Here is an 8,863-nt window from a genome sequence, read left to right as displayed (position 1 = left end):
ATGCAGTATTAATTTCGAATTCCGTTTCGTTTGAGGTAGCACGAAATCGCCACTACCTAGTTTTTCTCACGTTTCAGCAATAAATTTAATTGCGTAACAATCCACAGCCGCAGTTCCAACACGAATTGCATCTGTGCAAGATGGAAACCACTGACTGCTGCTGCCAGTTACTTTAGGTCCAATTAATAAATCACTTCGCGTGCCACTCTGCGATATTGACCACATCGTCTAATCCACACCCCAACCTGCATGTTTCCAATCCAACTATGGCCTGCTAGGGTGATTCGACTAGTTTTAACCTATTAGAGAGTGTCATACTATTCATACTATTGAAGAAAAGCCCATTATTTGGTATCAATCATATCGCTTTGCTGCTAAAGCCGGCAGAACACTATGGCAAATTTGTGACAAACTAAACACCGACTGTGAGGAAATAGACACAGTGTACAACCGATCTGGGGTAGCCAATATGGAATCCTTTCGTTTCGGCTTTCCATGAAACGTGGAAACATGACGACAATTGGCTCAACACCCTAAATGTTAGAGGAACGTTTGATATGTCAAATTGCGAAATACCATAGGGAAATTAGCTCACCAGCCACCTGACGGTTGCACCGTGGCTCGTGTCGTCACGAGATATATTTGTGAGACAGTTGTTCGTGATCTAAGCGTCCAACCAGCATCATGATATCCCAAAGTGCAGTAGAAGGGTCTTATGATTATATTCATGTTTAGTAGCTAAGTCTAGCCATAGAGATTTATTCAAAAACATAGAATCTACAGCTGCTCCAGTGTTCTGTTACACAATGTATATTCTATTTTCCCTAGCTTGAGGACAAACATAGGTGTGTCTATCGATTATTATATTTCATGAGAAAAATGAATAAAAGTGTAAACTTAATAGCACTTGACGAAAACACCAACAGTGGAATTACTTTGTAAACAATCTACTCCGGCAACATAAGCTCAGCAAATTCCAGCCGCTCCCGTACGACAGCCCGAAGGCATCCAATTAGCATGGTCTGTAATCATCATTACATGTAACAATTATTCTGCTGAACCACTATGTTTACCATAATTTAATATCTAATGCATCAGATGTAACACGCGGTTAGTCGGCTCAAAAGTTTAGACCTACCCGTGCAACCCGCAGTCGCTCATGACCGATACCTCTGCAGGCACTCGGAAATCAGGTTTCCACGTACCGCTGGCTGCTAGCTGACTTTTATCTGCAACCATCTGTTCAGAGGTTGCCAACCAACCTGTTCTAAACTTGACAGTTCCTCCGACCCGGCTAACCCGGTCTCTCGCTATGGACAGTGCAATGTGCGGTTCGTTTACCATTTTCTTGGGGAAAAAAAGTTACTTTATAACCATCGTCCCCGGGAAGGTGTCAAACATCGAGCGTCAAGTGTTCACTTTGCAATTTCCACTCATTTGCAACTACAACTAGGTATTCCCTTCCAATCTCATCAGGCCAGCGCTATGCAGCTTAAGCTACCCCTAGCTGTATCACACTAGGTAAGGTGGGTATACATATAAGGTGAACGGGCAAGTTTTATTTTAAGCCCAAGTGTGCAGTGCACGCAGTAAACATGAAAACAGGTGCTTTGTGCAAACAGCCGGCAAGCCTTTTTCGCCGTTTAATCACTATTAATCTAGAATTTTAAATGTCGGTTATTTTTAGCCGCTACCCACTTTGATTAATGAGTTAATTATAAAAACTTAGATTGATTCGCGAGTCGTGCGTTCTTGGGTCGCGATTAGATGCAATTAAGCACATACTTACGGCTACAATTTGCCACTTCTAAACAACTTCTTGGTCTCTGGTCGTCGAATAGTAGGTGCATATGGTTTTGAATCGGCATCATCGACCTAGTTACATATGCACTTTAATTTCCCGACTAGTTGTCTATGCTTTAGTAACTATTGATATTGTATTTTTATTTTTTCTGCTGTATTTGTTTGGCCCATAGACCGCTTGATGGAAATGGATAGGGAAATTATAAATAAAATGGTATATAATTTGTTAGTGCAGTTTCGTGGGTGAAGTCGATGACATCGGTGACAGATGATGTTTTTAGGGTATCAAGTAGTTATAGCTGGGCCATGACAAATCAAGATGGTGAATTCATCAACGTGAGTGTAAACTGTCGTACTGCACATGCAGGCCCGTGCACAGAAAATTCTCATGGGGAGGGTTTTGATTTTTTGCCTTTCCTATAAATGAAAGGTATAGAATCCTTCAGACTTTGAATTTTTTCCAAGGCCTGGGTAGCCGTGTCTTTTGTTCCAATCGAGTTAGCTCAACAATAAATGAATAAATGTTTGTTATCGAGAAGGAATCTTTAACAGACGTCGTTATCTTCTGGCTCGTGGTAGTGTGTGATTGGTGTATAGTGATTAAGTCTACTGACGACGCCTAAACCGCTTGTATCTTACGATCCTTATTCATCCAAAGCAATCGTTAGGTATAACTTGGTACTACTTGATTAGGGATCGTGCTCTTGTTCTGCTTGCTGATAGTATTAATCTTTTATGTTTTTTTCCATTGCTGATTCTTCTTTCTTAATGTTCAACTTTCGCGGTATATCTGACATGGTCTGCTGCTAATGTTGTCAGCTGTTAAGACACGAGCCGATCCGGAGGTGTCTACTAGAATGAATTACAATTATTTACAACCATCTTCGGAGGGTTTTTAATCCTTCTATTTGTTCCGCTATTTGTTCCTATTTACTAGCTGGTGCTAAGAGCTCCTCAGCGGCAGTATTTCTCCCGATACCAAGTACGTAGCCAGAAAAAAAATGCTAAATGGTGCTAAAAATGATGTTTCGATATACACCAAAATCTTTTTATGCGATTTTTATGCGTCGTTTATACCGATTTCTTCATGTTTTGCGGTTTTTATGCTGATCCTGCGAACTGTTGATGACAAAGTAATCCAAAGTGCACTGGTGATCATCAATAACCTACCAATCAAAAGGGATTGAAAAAGCATCACACAAGGTCATTAGATGCGCGAACTGCTAACGAACGATGAAGCTGGAAATGGCACGTTCATCACATGACAACAGTTTCGTTAAAAGAATTTTTATTGGCGGCATGTATTTGAGGTAGCTTATACAAAGAATTTAATCTAATATTAAAATAGTTTTGTTAATAGCGCGAATATAACAAATCTACGATTATCGGATATCCAATAGCTAGAGCTTGTAGAACCACCCCGGATTGCAACTCTGGTATTGATTGGGACCAGCTGAAATCGCACAGCGAATCAATAGATGATAAAGCCTGGGAGTTACAACTGAAATGGAATCGATTGTTTTCGCAACGAGAAAATGAAATAATTTTGAGAGGCTCAAACTAAGCATTAACTGTAAGTGAAAACCTTACTTTACATGACGGACATACTACCGATTACGCGTGAACATCGTTTATAACTACTAGAGAGAACAGCAAACAGAACTGCAAGATAGTGGATACTAGTGCCCTCCATGATTTTCGGATATTGAATATTGGCTAAACTTTCCCATGCTTGCTCATAACTGCTCGCAAAATGCAACTGAAGCGTCGGAGTGGTACCGTTTATCACCAACTGCACTTTCTGAACAACTCAAGGTCAAGACTGATCCCAAAATCTCTGATTTCACCTCGGGTTTTTAGGAACTCTGGGAACTTTAGGTAGTTTCCATATATTCGGCTTCCAAAAACACATTTATTGTTTGGTTACGTGAGCGGACCCTTCTGGATCAGTGGCTGGCTACGTCCTTAGTCGATATCATTTATCTACCAGCCACTCCGACGAAGAGATAATCGACGGTAACATTTTTCCAGACAACAATATCCCGATTTTCTCCGATGTCGTGTAATTCTTCCTTAGCTTCTGTTGCTTGTCCGCTGATCGAGCTTTGCTTTGTAACTGGTCTACCAACAACTGTTGGTAATGTCGTAACATGTCGAAACGTGAACCGATCTAGAGAAGCCGACCAACTTGGCATACATCCCTTTCCAGCCATCCTCGCAAGGTCTCTTCTTTAGTTTCTTTGACTGACCTCAAATGATATTTTACGTGTCAAAACGGCTTGAAGTATGAGTTTTTCATGAGCAGGAAGTTAACAAATTTTGATAAGCATTTCAAAACTCTCATGAGAGGGGTTTGAACCCCCAAAACCCTCCCCTTGCGCACGGGCCTGTGCATTTGTAATTTTTCTGTGCCTCAAAGCGTTTTCAATTGTGTGAAATACTTATCTTACTCCCGTTGAAATTGGAGATAGTTGTTCCCCGAATTATCCTCATGCCCAGTGTTGTGTTTGTTTGCAAAATTTTCGCGAGAAATTTGCCAAATTGTCATTGTTTACATCGCCGTTAAAGACGCTGAATTCCTCTGGATAAAGACTCGCCATCTCTATCTTATTCTTCTTATTTATCTGTAAGTGTCATTCCAATCGAGCACAAGACTTGCCAAAAACACTCAATCCGAAGAAAATCATTTCGAATCCTTCTGGAACGAGGGGCAATTAACAGGTCTCGTGCTCGATTGGAATGACACTGACAGATAATTGGTAAACAAACGTGTCGAGTCTTTATCCAGAGGAATTCAGCGTCGTTAATCGCCGTGACTTGTGTCGAAGACTGCATATCAAGAAATCTGGCAACTCTGTCCAGAATCTGGAGACAGTAACAGCAACGCCACTTGCGGGTAAAGGTGGTACTTCCCACAGTGGTGCACACACATATACACATTTACATTAAGCTTCCTATCTTCCTACAATAGAGGCGCTGTAACCTCTGTCGTTTCTCGTTTGTATAGGGAAAGGAAAGAGATATTAGTTTAATAATTATGTAGTCTTCGCTTGTGTGTAATACCCCACAAAAATTTTACACGCTCATTTCTTCATCTGCATACGAACAGTGGAATGTGCTACCCGCATTCCAATTTGGCGTACAGCGACCTAAGATCGAAAAAGCCGCGGGTTGAAAGCAAAAGTTGAAAGTTGCGAGTCCCGTTAACGGGGAGAGAATTGCATGCCAAGGCCGTTGCGGATCGGTTTTCCACCGAACTTGTGTTCCTGGTATGCTGCGAACCGCACTAGACTTATTGTCTAGTTTCAACAACAATCTGTCCTGGCTGTGTGACGATTGTGTTTGCCATTTCAACACCTGGGTGCAGCAATCCGATTCCGTTGCTCCTATCATGGACACAAAAAATATGTCAGCAGGCCCGTGCGCACGGGGAGAGTTTTGGAGGTTCAAACCCCCCCCCCCCCATGAGCGTTTTGAATTACTTAAAAAATTGTTATTTTCCTGTCCAGGAAAAAATATACTGTAAACCGTTTGGGCACATAAAATGTCATTTGAGCTCGGTCACTCTAGAAACAAGTCAATGATGAAACCAAGGACGAAACTTTGCGAGGGTGGCTGGAAAGGGATGTATGTCAAGTTGGACGGCTTCTCTGAAGGATCGGTTAATGTTTCGACAAGTTTCTATATTAGCAAAAGTAGTGAGTAGACAGCAGATGTCGGTCAGCGGGCTAGCAACGGCAGTTAAGGAGGAAAAACACGAAGTTGGAGAAAATCGGGATATCGTTGTCTAGAGAAATTTTACCGACGATGATTATTCCGTTAGAGTGTCAGCGAAATAGATCGCGAAAATGGGCACCGGTATAGGGTGAAATACTGGCGCCAAGAAGTTCTCAGCACCAGCTAGCAAAAAAATAGGAACGACTAGCACCAAGAAGGATAAGAAACCCGGCGAAGGTGGTTGTAAACATATGTAAATCCTTATGGTCGACACCCCCGGATCGGTTTTTGTACCAACAGGGTACGATATTTTCATCAGACCTGAGCAGGTGAGATATATCGCGAAGGTTTGACAGCAAGTAAGGAAAAGTAGCTATGGATAAAAGCATGACGATTAACACAAGACAAAATAAGCAAGAACACAATCCTTACTAAAGCAGTACTTAATGGTTGCCCCGGATGGATGAGGATTACGGGATACAAGAGGTTCAAATTTAGTCGGTTGGCTTAACAACTACTACAAACTAATCCGAATCCACCACGAGCCAGCAGGCAACGCACAGTGGTCGGAAATGCCAAAAACGTCACTAGAGGCCAAACCATTGAATATATTTATAAGGTATCTTTGGAGGAATTTTTCCTAAGAGTATTCTCCACAATTTGATAAAAATTAAATTGAGGTATGGCTTACTATGATTGAACTAGAAAAATTAACTTTTTATACTGACGAGGTAGAAAGTTGGTGTCTTCGACAAAGTTTCAGGAATGCTCACAATGAAGAATTTTGTTGAACAACTTGAGCTTGTAGGACTTAATGTTATCGATTTATAAAGCGTTTTCTAAGGCAAACCCCTTAAATTTAGCTTTTTAATATAGCTTTTTTCGCTATGACTTTTCGTGCAAACGATGTTCCAGACAAATGGTGAGGTATTAAAACCACATAATATTGTTGCAGACTGCATGTAAAAATTGAATTATTGTTGATGACAGCATGTTAAAATTAAATTATGGTTGAAGACTGCAAGTAAAAATATTATTGAACACTGCATATAAAAAATTTACCTGAAATCGGCGGCGCGGCCCTCATTTCTTGTAAAAAAAACTCATTCCTTTTAGAGTTGTTGAAGAATTTTAATTTTTTTTACACTAAGTTCAACTGCGTATACAGTTCAACAATATTATGTGGTTATAATGCCTCCACATTTGTCTGGAGCACGGTTTGCACGAAAAGTCACAGTGGAAAAAGTTATATTAAAAAAAAAACTAAATTTGAGGGTATTGCCATAGAAAACGCTTTACAAATCGATAACATTAAATCCTAAAAGTTCAGCTAGTTCAAGAAAATTCGTTATTACGAGCATTTCTAAAACTTTGTCGAAGACACCAACTTTCTACCTCGTCAGCATAAAAAGTTTTTTTTATTTGATCGTAGTAAGCCATGCCTAATTTTAATTTTTATCAGGTTGTGGGGAATATTCTTACGAACAATTCGTCCAAAGATACCCTGTGAATATATTCGATGGTTTGGCCTCTAGTGAATTAAGTTCACGTTTTTGGGGTTTCTGACCACTATGCAGAGGTGTCTTTTGATGACTCCTTCTCAATAACAAATATTTACCCAATTCGTTGAGCAGAGTCGTTTGGATCACAAGACTAGGTCCAGGCCTCTGAAAAAATGTTCAAAGTTTGAGGGTTTCTGTACGTCTCTTTGAAAATAAACTTCAAAGTTTGAGGGTTTCTGTACGTTTCTTTTAAAATAAACGTTAAAAAATCAACCCCCCCCCTTGAGAATTTTCTGCGCACGGGCCTGTGTCAGGCAGTAGACAATGTAAACGCAGTAGTCTCAAATCTGTCGAGCCGCATTGAGACTCACTTTTCGTCTAATTCTGGCTCTGTAGCTCAAAGAGGGCTGTTTGTCAAGCGACTTCCGGGGAATATACACACTCCAAAACGAAGTGGCGAGACTAATGCAAAAATTCGCGCTACTTCCCCCGCTGTTTATGGTAAGGAATCAGAATATATTGGCTTAAATGGAACGTTCCCCGTATGTAGTCGGGGATTTGTGCCTTGCCGTGTGTTTTCATCATTTCCTGAGCGGAAGGAAAGGATAAGGAGGTGTGGGGAAGTAGAATTGGAAGGGTGGGAATAATAACAGCACAAAAACAAAAATAAACAACAGGTAAGTTAAACTCACAAGTAATTAAACTTGCTTGCGAATAAGCCTAAACCTCTTTACCACATTGGATAAGAAACTTTAGTGTGTCTCTGAGTTTCAGTCGTCCAAACATGGTTTCGTCTATATAAGGACGGCCGAAGACTCGAAATCGCAATTGCGCTACCGCTGGACAGTTGCATATCAGATGATATGAGGTTCCGTAGTAGGATTCACAAAGATCACATGAAAAAGACTCAGCGCGCTGAATAGATGCCATGGGATAATTGAGTTTGCAGTGGCCGGTTAAAGCCCTGGTCAGCATGCCGCAGTGGAGCTTCGAAAAATGTAGGAGATTTTTCGAAATCACTGGGCAAGATTATTCTAGAAACGCCTTTGTTTGGCGACACGTTTGTAGATTTCTCCAATAATTGCGGTGCTCGGACAGAGCCCAGGACCGTATTTTTTCCCTTATCCAACTTGTTGAAATTGGCAGCGCGGGCTCAGGACCAACGAAGTCAATCGCTGAACCTGCCCTGGCCAATTCGTCAGCCCATTCATTTCCAGTAATACCAGAATGTCCGGGCACCCAGACAAGGTAGATAGTGTTGACAATGCTTAGTTCTTCGATTTGGGTTCGGCACGCGATCACTAGCTTGGACCGGGATTTGTCTGAGCTAAGGGCCTTGATTGCAATCTCATTTCACCACAGTAGACACTAGCACCAGCACGTCCCTCCATCAGAGAACCGTCAGTGTAACAGACCACTTGCGTTTGTTGTTGTCTTTCCATAAAGCCAGACAACCACTCCTCTCGAGAGGGAATCTTCACATGGAATGTCCTGTAAGGAAAACTACATGTGAGTGTAATATCGCTGGGAGCAAGAATATCTTCACCCATGTAACCATTTGTGACCACAATCGTGTATGGCTGGTAGCAAGATCAACATGGTTACTTTTCCAAAGCCCAGTAACGTGCAGTCTGTATGCACATGATAGTGCCTCTTGTTTGAGGTGTATGTGTAATGGTTTGATATTTAGAAGTGCCTCAAGAGCAGCAGTCGGAGTCGTGGTGAAAGCACCAGTCAACGCCATGAGCGCCATTCTTTGCAGATGGTTTAGCTTTTATTGGACTGTCATCTCCTCTCCCCTCTGCCACCACACAAGGCATCCGTATGACAGCATTGGACGT

Source organism: Topomyia yanbarensis, chromosome 2, assembly GCF_030247195.1.
Source record: "Topomyia yanbarensis strain Yona2022 chromosome 2, ASM3024719v1, whole genome shotgun sequence".
Taxonomy (NCBI): Eukaryota; Metazoa; Arthropoda; class Insecta; order Diptera; family Culicidae; genus Topomyia; species Topomyia yanbarensis.
The sequence above is the reverse complement of the archived record's forward strand: the minus strand, read 5'-3'. Positions refer to the sequence as shown.